At 47.5% G+C, this 23,351-nt stretch overlaps 1 protein-coding gene across 1 annotated transcript in view; it reads left to right on the top strand.

The window, feature by feature from the left end:
• KCNB1 (potassium voltage-gated channel subfamily B member 1) overlaps positions 1 to 23,351 on the top strand; it is a 111,714-nt gene that overhangs the window by 82,276 nt on the left and 6,087 nt on the right. The gene's annotated exons all lie outside the window — the stretch shown is intronic.

The following is a 23,351-nucleotide window of genomic DNA, read 5'->3' as shown; positions in this document are numbered from 1 at the left end:
AAGACCAAGAACTTTTCTGGAAGAAAATCCTGTAAAGAAAAATGTGTCACGAACGGCTTTTTTTCCTGTTTTTTGCTAGTCAGAGCAGCAAGACAGCAAGCCATCAGTATTGTCACATACTGTAGCTGCTGCTCTAGCAGAGGAATGAAATATTCATACCTTTTGGCTGGGGTTTTTGTTGAGGTTTCAGGTGCCTTCCTTCTGCCATCCCCTCCATTTAAGTAATGATAACCAAAGCCCAGCTCATTTCTCAAAGATTAACAGCTAGCTGGAAATATTTAATTGTCCAGAAACAGAACTGAAGGATGCTGCAGCATGTCCCTTGCTCCCAGGGAAGCCCCTGAGGCCAGGATTGATGCTGTCATTTACAGGATTAAAATCTCAGTGTGTCCCAGTGCAGAGGTTGCTGAATTCCAGTGGGGAGAAAGCGATTCAAAGCCAAGGACACATGGCCTTGGCAGCAGAATGAAAACTGGCTGAAAGGTACTATGAAATCATCATGACTTATTATTATGGGATCCTGACATCTTGCAGAGAAGCAGCAGTGAATTATTTTTCACTCTTGGTTTTTGGAAGTCCACAAGCACCTATTGCAGGAGGGCCAGGGATGGGGGGCTCAGGGAGGGTCCTGCCTGTGGCTGGTGGCTTTGCCTGGACAGTGCAGCTCAGGGTGACATTGTCTTCTGTACAGGCAGGAGACTCTTACACTCACCCTGCTGCTCATTGTCTTCATGCAAGTTTGATCTTTCATTCAGGGTGTTAAGGTAGGCAGCAGAAAAACCTCTTGAATCTGCATCCTTGTCCCTCTAACCCTCACATTTCCAGTCTCTAAATCCTTAATGACACACGGTGGCATTCTTGGGGCTGTCCTGTACAGGGCCAGGGATTGGATTTGAACAATCCTTGTGAGTCTGTTCCAACTCGGGATATTCTATGATTAAGTGGTCACTTAAAAACACCAGTTACACTGGCTTTTTCTGCTCCTCATAGCCTCCCATGCCCCAGCACTAAAGCTCAGCAGCACTGTCAAATCCTTTCCCTCGCTACAACGTTCGCTCCAGCCTGGCAGAGCAGGGATTAGAGCTTGGACTGGCTCCTCTAGTCACAAATATGTGCTCCAGCCCTCAGGGCATGGCAACAACTTCTCTTTCTCCCTTTTTTCCTATGGGAAAGGACTGCCCTGGTGTAGGTGTCCATCTCCTGGAAGTTCCTCTCTGCCTTTTACGGTGATGTTTAGCTCTGCCCAAGCCTGGGATTTCTTTTGCTGCTTTAGGCTGATCTCAGGTCTGTGATCCCATTTCTCAGGCATTTAACTCTTTGCCTATATGACACAGGGGATGTATAGCCCACAGCTGAGGTTCCTGTGAGGGCAGTGAGGTAGGACAGTGCTGAGCTCAGAGTCCTTGGGGGCGTTAGGTTGGATTTGGGAGCTGTTGACTTCAACAGGTGGTGGGTGCCAGGGCAGGCGTCAGAGCCTGACTACCTTTGCAGAGCTGGCCCTCCACCACTTCACTGCACCTCTTTAATTCAAGTGGTGACTCACAGCCTGGAACTATTAGGTAGATGGCATATGCAGTTAGTGAGTGGTATTTTTCAGTGCTCATTTTACTTATTGTATTATATTATATTTTGATTTATAATTATATATACAGTGCATTCCTCTCCTGGGCTCCAGGCATCCTTGCCAAAATTAAAAAGTACAGTTAGCAAAACTAAAGCCAGCTCAGAGCTCTCTGTCAAAAATAACCAGCCAGAACAATTCTTTTTTTCCACCAGTTCTTCATATATTGTTTGTTCTTCCTGCACTTCCCTTCCCATGAACCTCAGGATGAGGATAGCAGCCCCCTGGACAATCTGTTGGCCCCACAACAGCAGTGCAGAGAGCAACAAAACTACTCCAACTCATTCCTCCAATCAGGAGCAGCATTTGCTGGTATTCCCAAGTAATCCAAATACATTTCCTTTGTAATTCTGGAGAGTTTAATGCTGAGAAGAATGTCTGTGTAATCATTAGGTGGGATTTGCAAGTGCATGTGAGAAGGGATGCAGTGAAGCATCACCTCTTGGTCTCTGGAAGTCATTCTTGTTCAAGGAGATTCAGTTTGCTGTGAGGAGGATTGCAGGGGAGAAGGGGGGTGGTTCTGCAAAGATGAGGAGGTGTGTAATGTATGCTCAAGCTAATGTATGCAAATAGCTATTTCCCTCTACCATGTGTCTCAGAGTCTCTAGGGACAACTTCCTGCCACTGGATGTGCGGGGATTTTGGAAAGGGGGCAGAATGTGGCAGGGACATAGCATCTGCTTGAGAAGGTCACCTACCAGGAGTGAACCACCAGGAGATGCACTAGCGGGCAGTCCCAGTTCCTCACAGCAGTAGGCTCTGAGGTGGAGGCAAAGCCCTGGCTCTTATGTCCATTCACAGGGACATGACTGAGCGCCTGCATGTTGGAGAGCTCCTGGCTGCAGCCATCAGTGGGGAAGGTGTAGCTGACCCAGCACTTCATGGCATCTTCTGAGCTTCAGCTAAAAATAATAACAGTGGTGTTCTCCCCACGTGCTGTGGGCTCAGGTTCCTGCCACTCTGATGCACTCACACCAGACCCCCTTCAAACACCACCCCTGCAGCCACTGCCTCTGCTCCCAGCAGGATCTGTGGGGTATTCCCAGATACCACTGACCACTGTTAGACCCACAGGGCCCTATGGAATGAGGCACTACTTCATGGCGCTGAAGCTTCCATAATTACTGAGCTGGAAAGTTGATTAATTCCTTAATTATATTGAAACAGTGATCAGAGTTTTTAAAGCTTAACCTCTCCTACCTGATGCCTGAGATCCAGCCCTGGCCCTGGCACAGCACCACTGAAGCACAGTGAGATGCTGGGGAGGACCCAAGCTCCCAGGGCAGGACGTGGGTGGTGGGGCGGCCTCGGGGGCTGCAGGGCCGTTTCCCCTGTCCCCACTTATGGGCACACACCACAGCAGGAGCTGGGAATGACAGGGCCTGGGTTCCTTAGTCCTGGTGTGACAGCAGCAGCACACAAGGAAGTTTGCAGCAGCCAGAGCCATGGACCAGCCATCAAGAAAAGGTTCATCTTGAGCCATGATGAAGACCAGCCAGGTCCACCTCTTGAAGTAACACAGATCTCCACAGAATGTATGAATTTGACTTAAGAAGCAAGATTTGAACAGTCAGTATTGACCACTCTCCCTGTTGCTTAGCCATGAGGACACAGGCCTTTCACATGTTTGCATTCAGCAGCAGCCAGAACGATGCTGACGGGGCTTGCCCGAACCACGGATCTTTGGAAAATCAGGGTCCTTCTATCCTGTGTTATTTTAGCAACACTTACACTGGTTTGGGGCAGTACAGAAAACCAGTGGACGTTGTTAGGCTTTGTTACCAGCCAAGTCTTTTGCTGGCCCATGTGAGTGGGATGAGCTCACCCCACGGTGCCCAGACTGTTCACCGGGCATTCGCCCCGCCTGGGTCTGTGCTTGCCGTGGGCTCTGCCTGGCCTCTTGGTCCTGAGGAGCCAGCCAGCCTTACTCTAGCTATTCCTCTGCTAGCGTCAACATGAATAAACCATATTCCTTTTAAGCTACCTACAACTTTTGACAGCTACAGTGCTGTAAATAAGCAGCTAACGCAGATGCTAATATTAATTCGCATGACCCAGTTGTGCCTCGCTAATAGTATCTGGGTTACCAGCCAGGCAAGACAAGAGCACAAATATTTAGCCTGTCTCAGTCTGTTACACCAAAAAAGCAAGCATTTGAAGATACTAATTTCTAGAGCTAAATGTCAGAGGTGCCCTCCATCAGGAAAAGGAGCAAGGGAACTCTGAAAAAATCAGAGAAATCCATCTTTAGTGGTGGTTAGTAGTTAAGCCATGCAGGCCGTGCACGGGGTGATGCCAGGACCTCTTGCTGTGCCACAAATATGCTGTGACATCCTCAGGTCAGGTCTGGTCCTGTCAAGGCCTGGGCACACCACACAGGCAGACTGCCATGGCAGAGAGACATGTGCTGTGTGCAGGATTAAGAGTTGTCTTATGGTTTCTAAAGCAATATTTAAGACATTAGTTAGCAACGTTAAGATTTCAGGATAATCACCCATTTAGCCCTTTCCAGCTGCAGCTTCTCTGCTCTTACTCACCCCTTTGGTTTCTGCCCAGGACCTTCCTTGACGTTCAGCTTTTTCTGGAGCAATTCAAAGACTGTCAGGTGTGAAAAGGTGTTGGGGAGAAACGTGGATGTTGTCAGCTGGAAGGAAGCAGCCGTTCAAATCTGCCTGAACACCCATGGCACAGCCTGATGCAGCTGCTTAGCTCACCAGGCTGTGGGTGCTACAAAGGTTCACTCTGATGTTCGGGAAAAACAGTCCATAGAGACACCAGGGCTGCTGCAACCCAGCTGTCTTTCACCAGCTGTAGGTATAAAATTGCTTCTTTAGAGACTTACAAAGCCCCTCCAGAAAGGCCAGGCTCAGGGCCTGGCTGATTAGTACCAGGTTTATTTATCCTCACAGGTGTGCAATGAAAACACTGAAGTGTGTGAGCAGCTCATCTTCAGCCTTGGCACAGCTATTTGCAAGAGCAGAGTTATTGCCATATGTATGTGGTCATGGATTTGGGCTCTCAGTGATAAAGAATTAGTAGGACAACTCTTCCTACATAGAACTTGCCTTGAATTTACTAGAACCATTTGACTCAGGACAGGGAACAGCCTTTGGGGTGTGTGTGGTACAGGTGTGCTGTTTGTGTTTTCTGTGATAACATGACCATGCAGCTGCACAGAGGCAGAACTGAGCTGCTCACAGCAGGCTTGGAGGCTTAATTAAGCTTCTAGTGTTCTGCAGAGTTCATTTCACTGCTCGGTGGAGGACAGTTTAGGATAAGCATAATAGGATTACTGCTGCTATAAACGGCCACCTAAGCCAGGAAGTCCTCGTAATGGGCCTTTACCCAGAAGGAAAATCTTTTCAGAGGATGCTTTTTATAACCCACATGGTTACGCACGCTATGAATGTTTGGGGAAAGGGATCCTGCCTGACGCAGGTTTGCCGGAACCAGCCCGGGTAACCACTTTGGAGCAGCACACATGTCATCGTGCCAGGGGCGCTGAGGTTTGCCTCTGACAGGGAGAGTCATGTACCTGCTGTCCTGTGGAACAGTCTTTCCTTGTAAGCACTTCCCCTGATACTAATCCTGGGACTGAAGTCCAGGTGCCTTCAGCCAGGTCAGCCCCATTGAACCTCTCCTGCCTGGGCTCAGACGGCACTGCTGAGCAGGGCTGCCCACCCGCCTTCCTGAGGGAATTCGGAGATGCAGCAGGTCCCAAGGCAAGAGCAGGGCTGTGTCCTGGGGATAGGCAGCTCATCTGCCTGTCTTGTGAGGGGCACAGACAGGACTCCTGGACCTATGAGAACCAGAGCCCCACCGGTCCCCCGGGAACGGAGCCAGGCTGAGGCTGAAGTTTGGTCACTAATCGGGAACAACCACAAACCCTGGTGGTTATCCCTGGCACACGGAGGAGCTGCACTGGAAACAAGATGGAGTTTTAAAAGCACTGGTCCTGATCTCTCGCTCAGGCTGTCTCAAGTGCTCCATGAGGACCTGCTGCCTGGAAAGGCCATGCACTGGGCTGTGCAGGGTCAGGGACCCCAGGCAGGGCGAGGTGGGCTCTGCACACCCAGAGTGCCCCGTGTCACAGCCTGGCCTGCCTGGGTGCTGGTGCTCACAGCAAGGGCTCTTCCCCTGCACCCAGACACTCCAGCAGCACCAAACCCAAGGGATGTGCCAGCAGGCACCCCAAGCTCCTGCTGTGAGCAAGGGCCTCTTCCCACAGGCTCCAGTCACTATGGCATTTTAGTGCTGTATTTTATTAATGTTGTATTTTTTTAATGCAGAGGTGCTTTTTTAGAGGAGGAGGCGGTTGGCAGAGATGTCGGGGACACCTTGATCAGCTGGCTAGGCAGGGAGTGAGGCTCTGGGCAGCAGCTGGTTTGAAGGGCTGGAAGCCCCGGGATCACAGCCCAGCACTGGGCACAGCCCCAGCACATCCCCTGTGAGGGACAGAGCTGAGCACATGGACAATGCCAGCTGCTTTAGGGGCAGCAGATATCCCTTGGGCTCCCCAGCCCGGAAGGGCAGCACCCCTCCAGGATTCTTTCACATCACCTGAGGAGCAGAGGCTGTGAGCAAATAGTCCCACTAATGCTGCTCCCAACAAGGCCAATTCCAGCTGCTTTCCTTATCTTTGCCTTTTCTGCAGCAGCAGGTAATTCACAGATAAAACAATCAGTGCTTACACACACACAGACCCTTCGGAGCTAGTCTTAATCTTTCCAAATCCCTTAATATACCTTATGTATACAGTTTGGAACTTGTAGATTTAGCATGATAGATTGATTTCACACACTATCTCAATGGAAAATGACATTAATAACTACATTCTTCTTTTCATTTATTTTTTTTTTCCCCTGGCTGAGCTGCTGCAGAGCACTGAGCTGTGGCCCATCAGCCCAGGGCACAGCAGCACTGAGGGCCCCTGATTGTGTTTGGTGCTATTGCCGGGATTGTATAAAGCCCAAGCTGTGGTACAGACACAGGAGAATTTGGCTAAATCACTGCAGTTTGAGCATATGTTATAACCAATCAGCTGGAATTGTTGTAGTTATTTTTCACAACTCCCCCAAAATGGAGAAAGTGGATGAGAATTGAGTGGGTCATGTGGATTGACAGGGGAAGCTGCTGTGACAGTTTGAGACAGATGACTCAGGGTTTTTGCTTCACGGTTTTCTGCATGTAACACCAGGAATCTCCGAGGGGTTTCTCCAGTAAGAGCAGGCAGGCAAAAATACAGATTTTCCTCATTAACCATCCCACAGTGAAACGTGCTCCTGTCCCTGAGCTCTCCTCTCCTCCCCGGCACTCGTGCCCTCACCTTGAGCAGCTGGTGTTTTTCAGAAGCGTGCACACCATATGTTTGGCAGCCCCAGAGCTGTGTCACTTGGCTCTCTTGCCGCACAGTGCCCGTCCTGGGCGGGAGGCAGATGTCTCATCCCAGCCTCGGGACTGGTGTGGTACCACCGTGCCCGTAGGCATCGCCCAGCGACCACATCTTCACGCTGCCCAAACTCGTGGTGTGAACTGGGAGCTTGTCTGCACACAGGTGTTATCCTGTGGCAGCTGGAGGTGTGAGTCAGGGTTACCCTCTGCATGGGTGGCATGGAGAGATTTCACTTTGCATTTTGCTTTCAGAGCTGCCTTGCAAGCAGTGGCCAGCACGAGCCACGTGGCTCCCACACACCAAGGCTGCCGCTTCGGCGGTGGCACCCATGCACCCAAGATGTCTCACAGGGTGTCTGGGCTCCCCTTCCCTTGTGGGGACAGAGATCCTGGCTTATCTCACAGAGCCCTGGGAAACTTGTTGCCCGGGTGCTCACCCCACAGCCGAGTGTGCTGGGTACAGGCGTTCGCACTGCTGCAACTGCACTACCAAGCTTGGAGCCTTCTATGCTTCTTGCCTTTGCCTTCAGAGGAAAAAATGTTTCCACTGCGTAAATCAAGCTATGGCCAACCCAGGCTATTGTTTTGTCTATGTTTTTATGTCCCTTTCAATATACCTGTCAGCTCTGCCACATCCCATCTGTTAGAAAATGCCTGGGTTTACACGTTACCTCATTAGTCTTACTGTCTGTCCAGCATTTTTTCCATCCTACAGGCTCCTCACTCCTTTTACATCACTCTGATTAAATCATTTGCTTAGGCCATTAGCAATGAGGCTTAGTGTTTTTATATTCGTGGCTCCATAGGAGATGATGTGGGAGAGGGCTGAGGAAGGGGAAAAAGTTGACTTTTAAGCTGCAGGCTGGGAATGTCAGAATAGAGAGCACAAGGAATGTATATTTTACGGTGCCACTGTCGCAAGCAACACGGCAGAGCAGTGGCTTTGTGTCAAGAAACACTGTGCAGAGCAGTTTCTGTGTTTATTTTTTGGAACAGCCTGAGCTGGGAAAAGAAAAAGCCCAGAAACCTCCCCCAGCCGAGCAGACACGCTTGGCTCTTCTGAAGCTGTTTCCCTTGAAAACATGGCTCAGGGCTCGTGTCCCGTGCTGGGGCACAGCTCCGGAGCAGGACGTGCCCAGGGAGCACAGGATTGCCCGGTGGCCTCAGCGCAGGTTTAGTTGCAGTGCTGCCGTGTCGCCCACTGGGGCTGCCGCAATCACGGCTCTGTCACCTCCCAGCAGCCCGTACACGCTGTGATTGGCAGCACGTTATTTTACAGGATCGCTTAAAGATGTGTTTAAACTGTTTCAAATTACAGATTGGCCCCGAAAATGCTTCTCATACTAGGGTCACCCTTTTAATTATAGGCATGGAGCCTTGCCTGGTAAATTGTCTGGGTACCTGTTGGATGGGGGTTTTCAGGGGGCGGTTAAGGAGGCTGAGACAGCACCAGCCTTTACTGGAACAGCAGGCAACTCATAAATTCTAGAAAAGAAAGTTATCAGGATGGGAAGATCTGCCTGTCTCCCTGCCAGGCTGTTACTAGGTGAACCTAGTTGAAGCCAGGTTGGATCCTAGCCTGTGGTGGGGACAGCCACATCTGCTGCTGGGTCTGTGACACCCAGAACATCTGTGCAGGTAGGGCAGTGGTGTCCTGTGAGTGTGGAGGCAGGGGAAGGGCTCCCTGACACTGTGCACAGAGTAATCCCGACAAGGGATTTTAACTTTGGCAGTATACCAAGGGCTGGGGTTTTTTTGTGAAGTCTCATGCCACAGATGCTTGTGAAGGCAGAGACAGGGTAGACCATGGCCAGCTGGGATGGGCACACTCGTGCATCACATCCAGGCAGTGCAACCTCTTTGGCAGGATTTGGCCACAGGACTGGAGCTCAGCTCAGGTGTTTTGTGAGGGGATACACGCTGAGAGCCATAAAATCCCTGTGCCCTGGGAGGGGAATCCCTGTGACATTGCACCTGCCTGTAGCAGGAGGAAGGGACTCGTGTGTTGAGCCACTGTGCCACCTGGAGTCCGTCCACTTGGTGCTCAAGCAGCCACTCCTTGCCAAAAAAAGAACACTAACAGAGTTATTTTCTTCAGAATAATAAAACAGAGAAACAGTAACAAAGCCAAGAACACTGAGATGCTGACAGCAAGAGTCTGGCTTAAATACCCCAAAATAACATCAGCCAGAGCCTGATTTCAAAGCAGCAGCCACTGCACTACAAACAGAGAGACTTGGTGATTGTTACTTTTTCCTTCAATAGAATTTTTCTTAACAGAAATACTTACATTTTTCTTTGAGAAACTGTACAGTTCCCTCCAGGTTTCCCCTTTCTTTTAGTTTTTCCACCATTTTCACATAGATAGAGATTGGCCACAGTTGTTTTCTGCAAACAGCAAGTTTGGAATGGGATACAAGGTCCAACTGGGATTCCGCTGAGCATGCAGACCTGAAGGGAAAAGTCTTGGAAGGAGAAGGGTGAGCTGTGCAAGATGTACTGCAGACCCCAGACTTCCAGGCTGCCTTTCACAGGGACTGAGCATGGTCCCACACTAGTTTCAAGCTCATTTCTTTGGGAATTATTTTTTGGTGCAGAGAGAGGAGGTTTTGCAGAAGGGGGCACTAAGGGGAGGAAGCCCATTATGTCCCATATCCCAATCTTTGAAAGTCCTCTATTTAGGCAAGTTTTGCTCAGGCTACAGCAGCAGCATGAGCAAGGCTGAGGATCTCCCACCCATGGGAATGCAAGGGCACGGGAGAGGAGTGTCCCAAATCGTGCCCCCCCATGCACACAGAGCCAAACCCTCCCAGCAGGGCTGTCGTGCTGTTGGCAGCGCGGGGAGAGTGGCCTTTGCTGTCATTTTCACGAAGCCACCCTGCTGTTTGTTGCTGTTTATGTTAATAATATTTTGGCAATTTTCAAGAATTGTTTTATTTGAGAAATGTGAAAGGTAAATTGTCAGCAGCTCAGTGCTCTCCCACGGAGCAGTGCTTTGCCACTCATTTTGTTCTTTTGTATCTTCATTACCTCTCCCTTTGGTAACTGGTACCTTTGGTAGCTCAGTGGTTTAACTGGATTTTGTAGCAAAAACTAAAGGGGCTGGATTTGATTAAGGCATCTTTAAACAGGAGCCATCCCTCCCCCTCCTGCTGTTTTTTTATTTGGTTTCCAATAGCGTCACCTCTTACAGGCAGCTTTAATACAGCCCAGGTAACCCTTCACATCTCCAAGAGCAGGTTGTCAGCCAGAATGTCCCAGTTTATCTGGTTTGACATCCAACTTGCCCAAAGCCGGTCAAGCTTAGCCACAGGAGTTGCAGCTCCATGTCTGGCTTATTTGCCCCAGAAATGAGTGGCTGTGCCCAATTCCCTGACTGCCCAGGGAAAGTGTCTGCTCCTGGTCCTGCTCATCTAAGGAACCATTTTCTAAGCAAATCCACTGACTACTCAATAGTCTGATAGAGATGTTTCTGCCAAGAAGATAGCAGAAATGTCAAATCCAAGATTTGAATCTCATGAGACCTTGTGAGGAACACTCTGCAGAGAACAAGCTAATTCTCTGGAGTACTACAGGGAGGAGTATATAAGGTGATAAGTTAGGAAAATAATTGTTTTCTATGGGGTATTTTTAGCACTGCACTATTTTCTCTATGGTTCCCAGCCAGGCCAGGTGAGGTGGGACAGCACAGCACAGAAGCTCAGGATTCACCACCCCATTTTTTTGCCTTGGGCTTTCAATGGCCACTCGCTGAAAGTTACAGTTTGAGAATTTCCAATCCAGGGGGAAACCCTTCAGGGAACAGCCCTTGAATTTATCCACAGCAAAAGCTGGGACTAGAGCACAATTGCTGCTCAGTTACAGAACTGAAGCCAGTTTTTGGTGTGTGCAGGGATGCCAGGGTGCTGCCACAGCCCCAAGCACTGCAGGGAGCAGGAACACCCTCGGGCACTGGCATTCTTTCAACCTGGCTGGGAATGTTTTAGTTCCAGCTTATTTCTGTTCACCACTGATATAATCAAACCATCCCTGGCCGTTGGGTTTATTTTTTTTTTAAAATGCATGTCTGCAATGATCAAAGGGGTGTTTCATGTGATGGGGTGAGCAAAGGAAGCTCTCAAGGTCAAACTCAAAATGGCCTAATAACTCTGGGACTCAGATCTTACCTCCAGCAGCAGCAATGAGCCAGGAAAAGACAAGCAGCTCAGGAACCAGAAAATGAAGCTTTTCAAGCCAATAATACTCTCTGGCAGTGAGCAATCAACTGACAGAGAAATGAGAGAGAGACAGAGGAAAAAAGCCAGACCATTCAGCCCGACTGCAGAAAGGGCAGTGCCATAAAGCAGGACAATCATAAATAGAGCAGCATCTTTTTTCCTTCCTCTATCTTTCCCAGGGGAGAGTGGCCATGGGAACAGACACACTGTATGCCCTCTGAAGGGGATGCAAGAGAGAGCAGATTGACCCTACCTGCAGCGGGTTAATTGGGACACACGGCTCCAGTGTCACTGCCCTTAGGACTCTTTTTTCTCTCCAAGAAATAAAGGAAAACAATGAGCCAATATTAGCTGCTCTGATGAGCCTGGCCCTTCAAGATCGCCTTGGAAATTGCCAGCTCATTCCATGTAATGCATGGAGAGCCCTCAGCTGCCAGGGAGGCTCATTCACATCTGTGCCAGATTTCAACCATTGAAAGGTTATTGCTAGATCCCTTGGTAATTCCTATAAACTTATTTCTGTGGCATGCTGAGTGACTTTTCCCTCAGTCTTTTGCCCTCCTTAAATGACTCCCAGTTTAGACTTGATTTGTTTTTCCCACTCAGCAGTGTATTTCTCCCCGTGCTGGGCTTCCCCTGAGTCTCATTTCCAAATGTGCTGAGCACTTCCCCACCAGCGCCAGTCCAGCCATCAGGCAGCAGATGACTGTCAGAAGTGCTGTCAATGAGAGATGCTGGATAATGTGCACATTGAAAAGCCATGTTTTAATACCTACATTGGGGCTGAGATCCTTTGCAAATCCTGCTCGGTTGGGGATTTTGCTATTCTGTGCTTCACTCGAGATGAGGCCAAATGGCAGCACAGAAATAGGAGCCCATTTCTGCAGACATGTGGGGCATCAGGAGCCCCTGGGGTTGCTGCTTCCAGCAGGGAGATTGTGAGGTGAATCCCCCAGGTCAGTAATCAGCGTTTTGCAGCAGCTGTGTCCCAGACCCAGGTAATGCCTGGGCTTCCCTGTGGGCAAGCAAGGGTCCATGGAAAGGGTTAAACGCTGCCCTCGGGAAGGTGGGTCTTACCAGTTTGCCTTGATGGAAGAGCAGAGAGCTGAAGCATCTGCCAGTGCTCGTTAGGGATAATGCAGCCTGATCGGAGACAGAGCTTTATCCAGCGGCTAAAGGAACAAAAGCACAGGGTGGCTTTTGTCTGACCTTGCTCTGGATTGCAGGTCCCTCCCCGGGTCACGGCCCTGCGGATCCGCCCGCTCTGCCCAAAGTTTTTGTGGGTGGAAGGGCCGGATGGCTCTGCCACAGGGACCCAGCACCGGGGCTGGACCTGTCCCAGCCAGGGCTGCTCAGAGGAACGGGGTGTTTTCTGCTGGCCAAGCAGAGCCTGAATTGAAACATCCAAACCACGCTTGAGCTGCTTCCTTGCAGTGACCTGGAACCACAGTGAGATGAGTCAGGCAGAGCCCTGCTCCGAGAGGAAAACAGTGAGTCCAGGCAAGGACTGTCCAGCTGAACTGCAATGACATTTCAGACCAGAAACACAAACCAGAAGTGACCTGGTCCCAGGCCACACGCCACGTGTGTTTTGCAAACCCCAAAGCTGTCGTGCTCATGGTGTGCTCGATGTGAGAGATAACAGGGATAACAGGGCCATGTGCCTGACAGAAAATCCTGAGTTTCCCAGGCCATCAAAACTGCGAGTTTCCCTGGAATGACAAGTTCTATCTTTGGCAAAGAAAACTCAGGCTCTTTAATGTGCTTCTCTCCCAACTCACCATGTTAGTTTGTGTTTCTTTAGCAAACAGTGACTAGGAGTCCTTGCTAGGATTTAAAAAAAAAAAAAAAGTGATACAAGGCATTATTATTCATGGATGGAGGTGGGGAGGAGAAAGAAAAACAGTGCTAATGTAGCCAACAAGTTCAAGTAAGGTTCAACTTTGCTATTCCAAAATCTGCTGCTATGATGAGACAGTCAAATCAGCTCAAATTAAGGGCTCAGGAAGGCTCAGCTTTTCAAAGAAGTACATTTGTGACAAGAATTATTCCTGCCAGCCAGTGTATAGTGTGGCATCATCCTATATCAACAAAGAAACCCCAAATAAAAAAAAAAAGGGTAACTGAAAAATGCACTAAATGCCAATGAGGTGTATCATTTCCCTTAATCTTCAGTGCTGGCCTTTGCTATTCTCCAAGTAGATTAATGTATGACGTACCATCTGGCACTCTGCAGCTGCCATTTACAGGAAACCTTCCTCCTCCCCTCCCCACTCTTCAGTAAACCTTCACTAGAAGGCAGCACATCTGCATTTTCCAAACAGTTTCACGTGACTTTTATTAGGGTAAAGTGCAAAATATCAGCAAGCCAGCCACTAAAAATCAAACAACCAAACCCCCCCTCCAAGAAACGGCACAAAACCCAGCTCTGCTCCCTACTGAAATGGCCAGAGGGGCTGTACTTTTTTTACTTTTTTTTTTCCTTTTCTTTTTTTTTTTCTTTTGCCCTCCTGATTTTTCTGCAGTCCCCTGAGCATTGCAAAAGGCCTGGCCAAGAAGAAGTAAGTTCCCGTTGTAAGTGCACTTTGCAGGAGGATGAGAGCAGGAGGGGACTGGGCTGGGTGAGGTGTGTGCCACAGTACCCAACCTGTGCAGTACCTGTTGGGAGCACACTGGGGTGTAGTGACATGGGAAGGGCTGTTGTGAGCGATTGCAGAGCTCTCAGGAAGCCAAGGGCTGTCCGAGTAGGTGTTTATTCCTTGTGGTTTGGAAAGGCTTGCTGTCGTGTCAGTGCCCACAAGCCAGCAAGCATGGAGTGAGTGTTCCCAGAATGCCAGACAACACTTCAAAGAGTTTGAGCTTCTTCTGAGCTCAACTGAGTTTAAAAAAAACCCTCAAAACCAACACAACAACAACAAAAAAAAACAAACCCCAGCAAAGAACCAAGTACACATCTCCACAGTTCTGTTTCATCCTCAATATTTATAGCTAGAATGCATCAAAACTGTCTTACTGAGCTGAGATCTTGTTGAGCTGCTGATGTAGAGCTACCTTTTCTTTTATGTTCATGCAGATTTGCTGTCCACTGGCTCTACTTACCACTTGCTATGGCCCCATGCTAATATGAATGATTAATTGCCAAGGATTAGCTTTTAGCTGCTTTTGTACACAGTTTGTATACAGTTGTTGCTGTTTATTAAATATGTGATATCTAATCCACTGTTTAGTGCTTACAAAGGGAAGAACCATCTGTTCTTGAGATTAAAACACTTCATTCACTTTGTGCCAAAGCCCTCACCGAGGGCACTGTGCTCAGCTGTAGAGAAAAGCCTTGAGAACCCTGGCTTGGAAAGGTGGACTTGTGTGTGGACATGTCCCTTTATCAAAGCCCTCTGTCTGACACAAGGTCTGCCTGCCAGACAGGAGGATAAGTGTGGGCATGATGGAGAGCAGAGGAGCTGACAGGAAACCATAAGGTTTTAGCAGAATAAAGGACTAAGAACCAGAAAGGTGCCGAGATCCTACGAGTCTGTTTCCCACCAGCTGCAGAGGCTTCTTAAGTCTCTTTGCAAAAAGAAGGATGTTAGCATTCCATTTGTTTGCAGGATTCTTGCAAGGAATAAACAACTAACAGGTGTAATCCCAAGGTTTCCACATCAGTGTAAGAGATGCCACCAAAGCTCCTCTCCCTGTAAGTGCACAGACAGGACCTGGGGCTGTGCAGCCTGGGCTGCACCCTGGGCTCAGGAGAATTTATCTTCTCAAGGAGCACATGTCCCCCAGCTTGTGACGCAGCAGAAATGCCTCAGGCTAAATTTTATGCCCTTATTCCAAGGATGAATGAAAAAAAAGCCCCTCTGAAACCTGATGGAGACGCCCCCCATGACCTGCAGCGGAGCCTGGGTGCAGCAGCCCCAGTGAGCTGAAGGTCCCTTAGGAACAGCCCCTGGGACACTTGGACACTCGGGAAACAGGACCATGCTGGTGTCAAACACATTGAACAGGCAGAGGATATTGCCCCTGCCTTCCTATCTGCGGGGATTTACTGTTCCTGCAGGCTTCCCTGCCTCTTCATAACGTCATTACTGTGGCTGGTGCTGGTAACTGGATTTGCCACTTCTCCTAACACATTTCTGGAAGAAATGTTAAACAGGTCACCATATTTTTGCAGACACAACATCACTTGAGTTCTGTTCTAATTTCCTCTCTATGTGGCAACCCAAGATGGTATCAATGACTCGGTAAATCTCCCTGCAGCAAAACTAATTATACCTTTTGGTGAGAAAGCGGCAGTGGAACTGGTTTAGTCTTCCAAAAAATTCCACACTATAATATGCAGGACTAATGTGCCTCAGATTTGAAAAGAATTAATATCAATTATTCTCATGCATATTCATGAGAGGAAGACTGGTTTAGCAATCAGGCTAATAGTTTTTGCTTAATTACATTTAGTTGATTTCATGCTATCTTGGCACATTCCTGATTGAATTTAACCATTAAAAAAAACTCCTCCCACAACTACTCCTGCAAACACCAACACTTTGAGCTCAGCATCCCCTGTAAATAGTGTCTGAGGCTGAGCAGACTGCTTTGCATGGTGGGAGTTGATCACGAGCATCGTCTCTCCCTGGTGCAGGGTAAAATCACAAAGGCTTCTTGAAGAGCTGTTCCCAGGCGCTCACCGGTGCTGAGGGGGAAGGCATTCTTTTGTTTTGTTTTGTTTTATTTTTTGCTTTTTCTGAGTCTAAACCACTGTCTGCTTGAATGCAAGACAGATGGTGGGAATGGGAGATGTACCTGAAAGGGGACCCCCAACCTGGTGGGAAGGTTTTGTCTGGGAATGTGGTCTGGATCCTGGCCCTGATAAGAGCTGCTGACTTGCTGCAGTGCAGAGGGATGCAGAGCAGCTGGGATGTTCTGTGCGTGGGGAGTCACCACCAGGGTCTGGCTTTTTAGTTGTATTCCAGGGAAAGGCCAGGCTGTGCAATACCACACTGCCATTCCAGCTTCAGCATTTTGTATGGCACAAAGGGTGGGAATGTGTGAGCAAGATGAAGATATGGAGGGTCAGCAAGAGGGAGGGAAGGGGGATTGATGGTAGGAGTGTTCTCAGTGGAGACCCCTGGGTCAGACTCAAGGATGGCAGTAGGGTTTGTGTGCACGGACATGCAGAGGGGACATGCACATGGTTTGGGTCTGTCTGGAGCTGTTGGGGCTGGATGTCTCCAGTGTTGCTTACTGGGATGGTGTCATCCTGGGCAGAAGGCAATACCAGGAGAAAAATGGGAAGCTTCAGCTTCCATGTGCCATTCATTTGGTTTCTTTTTTGATTTCCCCCATGCTAGTAGCAGCAGAAATAGGACAGATCTCCCCTCTCATCCCCTCCTGAGCACTGATGTTTGAATGCAGTGTGTGCCTTTGAAGTTTGCCTTTTCAGTATTTTCATTTATCTATCATTTTTTTCTCCGGTGCACCATTTGCATCTGGGCTTTGCTCTGAAAGAAGACTGACACCATTTATCATTTAATGGGGTTTGATAGCTCTGTGACAACTAAACATGTTCTTAAGAGTATTAAAGAGTTTACAGGCAGCCATGCCTGAAGGCAACTCTTCTGCCCACTTTGGCTTAGTCAGCAGCAGTTGTAGCTGCAGCTCTCTGGGTGCCTGTAGGCAAATGAAGCATTGACATATAATCAGCAGAAGTACTGTATCCTATTTAAATAGTACTGTATACTATTTAAACTAAATAGACTTACTCTCTCAACAGATAAAGTTATTACAGCTATAATTGAAATCAAACCATTATTCAATCTGGGCTTTTCCAGGCAAATGTCAAAATTAAGATCTCGTGTGTTTCCAAAGCAAAATATAAATGGCTTTGTCTTGATTTTGTTGTTATGGATTTTATCCTGTGCAGTAATGCTTACAGAGGAGCGTGGGAGTTTACATTCTCACAGACTGAGTGCACAGTCACTGAGGTGCCACGGGGGTGTGAGCTGGTGTGTGCAGGGGCCCCTCCAGAGCACAGATCTCCTGGTGCAGAGGGGTCCCAAGAACCCCCTTGGGACAGGGTGCAGAAGAGGCATGTGAAGTGTCAGGCCAGGGAAAACTCTTCAGCATGAGTTTATACTCCCCAGGAATCAGTGGGACTTAAGGGTTTTGGAGATTCAAGGTCTTACATTACATCTTAACCTCCTTTCACGTGAAAAAGCAGATTAAAAGTTCTCTGTATTTCCCTTGCAACCATATCCCCAACTTTGGTCTCAACTTGCCATGATGGAAGAAGCAAGTGTTATCTTTCATTATGGCCTCAGCATTTTCTAGAAAAAACATCCTGCAAGCCCAGTGGTCAGAATCCTGACATCAGAAGTGACTATGTTCTGCAAACTCTTTCAGTTTATGAATAAATAGGCATTTTCTAGTGAAGAGATGTTTCCTAAAACAAGCCCCTGTCAATAAATACCACAGACATGTATAGCTGCTGTGAGCAGGAGATGTTATTCCTGTGTAGAATGAAGTGGGGAGGAGATTAAGGAACTCTCCATCTGTTTCTGCACTGTGCAGCACGTGGGTATCGCTCAAAATACACTGTGCTCTCTGTTTCTCAGAGCCTGGGGAGACAGAGGCTGGCATAGGCATGGCAGGATGGAGCTGGACAGTCTGACTGTATATTGTAGCTTGGGAAAGCAGGGGGGATGCAAGAAAAATCCCTCAGTAAATGAGGCATATGAATGAAACCTGGTCCTGATGCCGGATTTATTCTGCAGGCCTTGACAGAGCTAAAAAAGTGCATTAGACAAAACCATTATTGAACTTCTTGATTACATAACAATTTCCTCATCGTATTTCCAAGAATATCAAATCTATATTCAAACACCCTCCTACTCTCTCCCACACACCACCCCTTCTCCTTGCTATATCAGCTTCATTACTGAGTATGAAGACAGAAAAAGTATAGGGCACGTTGCCACAAGCAGAGAGATCTCGGATGCTTACCCTGAGATTTTAGAGCCATCTATGGGATTTGGACAGCCAGTTCTCATTAATTTTAATGGCCTTGAAAGTCTCTGGTCTTATGCCTTGATCTCAGTTAGGGTCTTTAGCAGTGCAAAGAAAGATAATCAAGCAATAAGAGAAAGATGGGAAATTTCTGAGCAGGCGGGAGCCCTCTTCCCCCAGGGATGGGCACAGACCTTGCCATCATGAAGGATGAATTCCTGGGGCCATTCTGACCCAGCAATCAGGATCAGGCCCAGGGCAGTCAGATATTTCCTGAAAGGTGCTGGGTAGAGGTGGCCTGCCTAGTTTTTTCGGGCATTTTGGGGGAGGTGGGGATTAACAGCTGGCAAAAATGGCACATCCATCCTGCCTCAGGAAGCAGCAGTTGCACAGACTGGCTACACTTGCTCCCATAATCAGCTTGCTTGTCTCATTTGCATGTGTAATAACCAGCATGTATGTACAATCATGCTAATCACTTCAAGGCAACTGCTTTAAATTCATCTAAACCCCTGCCCTGCCTGTCCTTGGGTTATTTAGCTTCCACAAAGGAACCATAGCAGCAATCCAGAGATTCACCTCACAAAAATCTTTGTGAAACAATCATAAAGTGCCTGAGTGAAGGAGAAGTTTTTCTGGAATCCTGCCCATACATACTGAGACTTGCACTACCAGCCAGTGCCATCATTAGGAGCCCATCCAACAACTTCTGCAAGTAACCTAGAAAAGTACCTAAGGGGATTTTCACAATTTATGGTGTGTTGCTGCAGGTGAAATGTAAGAGTAAACACAGAAGGAAAGAGGAAGGGAACCACAGAGCTGCTCTCATGCAAGCTGTTAGTGGAAATGGTCTGAAAGTAGTGCAGGGAAAAGCTAGTCTTTAACCCTGTCAGCTTTATGAGCAGCTTAAGGATTGTCTGTACTGCTCTTCCGTGGACACCTTCCCAGTAAGACCTGGCCTGTCAGGACTCCTGTCATTAGGTCCCATGAAGTCCACGTGAGGACAGTGGAGAACATCTGCCATGGATGTGGCTCCAGAAGTACATGGACTCCTGCACCTGCCTGTGTCACCAGCGTGTGCTCAGGCCAGTCATTTTAGCCATCTGTGGCTCCCATTTTCCCCCCGTGCTTCCAAATTTTAGGGTGCAAGCTTCTCCAGTGTTTTAGTTATGCATTGTATAGATCTAATGCAAAGATGGGCATCCGAGTCAGAAGCTCTGGATGCACCTGCAGTGGTGGTGGAGGTGCCTTCCCCGATCCCCATAACAAGCCAACATATGCCAGATAAGCCAGCAGCCAGACCTGGGAGGGGCACAGCTTGCTCCATAAGTAGGAATATGGACATTTCAGCAGCACTCACAAAATCTAACAGGCCTCTGATGCTGAACTTTCCTGTCCCTGTTCCTTCTGCCAGTCCAAGCCTGAGCTCTAGGGACCTCTCTGTGGTTGAGCCTGTTCAACCTCTTTGGTTGCCAGTCCGAAAGTCCTCACCAGCGCAAGACCATGTTACATGTTTTTTAAGGAATCATGAAAACTAGTGCCACAGGAGGAGGCCCTCTCCCATTCTTGCTTCTGGTTCAGCAGTTGTGAGGTCTGGGGTCAGTGCTCTGGAGCAGGGACCACAGGTGCTTTTTTCCAGCAACTGGAAGAAAGTTTTCCAGCAGCTGGAGTGTCAGTCACTGCGGAGGGATAATTTCTGGTCAAGTCCAAATTGGTCCCATTGACTTTTCTTGTTAAAGAGGAGTAAACCTGGAAGAGGAAAGGAAGGAGGAAAGGCCAGGAATGGAATGAAAAGCCTGCCTGCAGAGCATCTCCAGAGGCACCCCTGGTGGTGGAAATGTCCCCCCTTCAGCTTTCCGTCTCTCATTACTGACAGTGGAAAATACAAGAGCTGCCAAGCTAGAGGCTCAGTACAGCCAAGATAGGAAACCTTATTAGAGAGACAGATGGTGATTTCTATAATCTGAAATCCCAGACTGTAAATACTTTGGGATAGAGCCCTGTGCTAATGCCTGACAGCAGCTGGATCCAGTTTTCTGTGCACAGCTGTTCCTTGGGTGGCTTTTGGTGGATGGTGGATGCTACCAGGACAAGGTGTGCTTTACGGAAGATACTTCATCTCACAGGTTTTTGTACTTCCCAACTCAAAAGTGCTTGCAATACCTGAGGACAGTCACCTCATATTTAGAAGTTTTTCTTAGCCTGACAAGATTCCCAAAGATGTATGATTGCAGCAGACCGATTAGGGGGGAAATCTCTATCTTGGGAGCACAGGTGACACCTTGCTGCAACTTGTGGAAGAAATTATAAATGTCCCTCTCTCTTTATTGCTTGGCTTCATGGCTAAATCTGCTAAACCAAAACTGAATATTACCCTTAGATCTCCCAATTTATTTATTTATGTTCATCTGGCATTGCCTTGATCTTCAAAGCAGGAAGGTATATCAAAGGAAACAGAAGGTTTGACACCAATTACTGCTTCTGGATGCCATTCACTGAATAAAGATGGAGTGTTAATATTTACACTGAAAGTGAAGGAGATAAAACCCAGGTACATCTAAGCCTACAAATAAGCCCTTCTGTGTGGGCAGAGATAAAGCCAAAGGAAAAGAAAAAAGAAATTACCATTGCAAAAATCCCAAACACCTTCCAAAATGGTGGGTTGTAGACAAAGAAATGACAGCAAAACCACCAAAAGAGCCTTCTGGAAAAGCAAATCAGACTCCTGCTTCTCGGGGGTGTCCAGGAGATGGTCTTTTGAAACAAGAAAAGGTTAACATCTAAATTTCCCCACGCTTCACCATGAGACACTTGACTTACATTTTATTCTCTTGAGTCTGAAGCCACCAGTTCAAGCACTTTTCCCTGTGTCCCTCTCCATTTCTCTTCATCCCATGGTTCTTCCTACTTTTTTGCACCCCCTGAGTCTTCCCCACAGCTTTTTTGGCTCATTGACCTGAGAAGCCTCTCAGTGAGGCAAACACCCCATTGCACAAGTTCTTGTGGGGCTGTTTGTATTTCAGCAGCAAATTTGTGGAAGAGGAAGGTAGCAAGGAGAGGCAGAAGGTTCACTAGCACTTGGAAGGTGCACAGCACAACGAACAACAAACCTTCTCTTGCCTGTTTAAAAAGAAAAAGGAATCTTCTCAGCATTTTTCCTGGAAACATCAATTTATTGACTGCAAGTGAGGCTATTCTAAAATTCCTGGTACTAGGGCATTGCACAGGAGGCTATTTACACTATGCACTTCTTCTAGTTCATCCAATTCACACAATGAAACCAGAGCATTTAATGGAGTAAATTCTTGTTTCTAGTAAAATCTTATTCTCCAGATTAAATTGCTAAGTCTGCAGTGTCATGTGCAAATCACAGTTATACAGTGCATTTTAGTGAGTTTAAAGGTAAATGGCTTTAGAACACTGATTTGGAAGGGATTTTCTTAACAGCAAGTGGTTTTTAAAATGCCCATTGAAATCAAGCTTTCAAAAATTGAAACTCTTGCCTTACATTTGGGTTTTTTGAAGGTATATGGGCTTTTCTCTTAAAACTATAGTTTGTTATATGAACTTAATTCAAGGGAAGCTTCCAACCTTTGTAGACCATTTCTACCTTTCAGCTACGGAGAAAAGGTCTTCTAGAGAAGACCACAGTGTTTCTGAACCATGTTGTACCTGCATATTTCTCCTTGCAGGAGAACCAGGCTTGTCCCATTGCAGCAACTGCCTGTTTGGGGATAAATGTCCAGAAGTCTGATATTTCCTGGCTGTTAGGATGTCTGTGCTGGGCTTGGCTGAAGAGAAATCCATCAAGAATTTCTTTCTCCAGTTCCCCAGGTGGTAACTGTGGATATTCTGGTATTTTAAGGCTGGCTGAGAAAGGTCACTGTGACTGTGTTATATTGGCCAGGAAGGAGGGTGTCAGATTTGCAATTTGCGATGCAGAACTTTTGTCATGTGTTTTGTAATTCATTGCTTAACGTTGTGTATCTAGTCAGCAGGCATATATATTGCAATCGATTTCATGCTGCTTTTCTATAAAAAAGGAGAAAAGCCTTCATAAGGGACCAGCTTACACTGAAGTGAGGACATAAAATGTTAGTCACATGTATGTGTGTTTTGCAATCGCAGCTGTTTTCTGGCAGTTACCTAAGAAACTATATATTATCCCACCCAATCAATAAACTAGAAAAAGAATTCACTGGTGGAAAAAACGCTCCTTGAATTGTCTGTCAGCTCTAAAACCTCCCTAAAAAGGCTTTAAAAGGATGTGTAATTAGGGAAAGCTGGAAAGTATAGAATTAATGTCTGTATAAAACAGGTACAGAAGGACAGCCTGCCTACGCCATCGGGAAGCTGCAAACACACTAATGCAGCGCTTCAGAGTCGGTGGCCCAGGATCTGATCAGATTTACGTGGGATTTACAGAGGCTGCTCACTGCAGAGCATTGCATAGGATCTCATTGCACTCTTCAGCTGTTTTCTGACAACAGATTAGGTCTCCAGTGGCTGGACCTGCCCTGCTTTGGCTGTCCCAGTGTCCAGTTTGGTTTGCTTGGATGTTTGGTCTTTCCCCTGGTCGGTCACTTGCAGAATAGCTCGGAGCTCAAAATGCCTTAAAAAGCTTGGTGAAGTTTTCATGTATTTCACAACCATCAAGTTTCAAATTAGAGATGAGTCACTAAACAAGAGTGTATTATTTGTACACTTACATAGTAGAATTGTACACACATCTCTGTAATTAGCCATAAGCACCCAAAATTACAGCTGTAACTGTGCATTAACTGGAGGACACTGCTCTGATCGAATTGTATATTCACAGTTGCATTCCTTCTTGCTTAAATTTCAGAGCCTGTTGTCCAGATGGGCTTTGTTGGGCACCTAATTAGTAGTTACTCAAATGCTCCTGCTGTGAACTGCTTCACAGCCCTCCTGGCATCCTCCTGGCTTCCTGGTGGCTGGGTATGTGTTCCTTGACTACGTGGAGATGAAGGCACGGGAGTTGAAGTAGATGTTTTATCTTCTTTATGCATCTGCCATAACTAAAACAGCTTCCAAAATAAAATCAGCTCAGGGTGCATTGGTTATCTGACTTCTGTGCACTGAGCAAAATTAGTCTTGCAGTG

Source organism: Lepidothrix coronata, unplaced genomic scaffold (genome assembly GCF_001604755.1).
Source record: "Lepidothrix coronata isolate B3197 unplaced genomic scaffold, Lepidothrix_coronata-1.0 Scaffold201, whole genome shotgun sequence".
Classification (NCBI taxonomy): domain Eukaryota; kingdom Metazoa; phylum Chordata; class Aves; order Passeriformes; family Pipridae; genus Lepidothrix; species Lepidothrix coronata.
This window is presented reverse-complemented; position numbering and strand designations above follow the sequence as displayed.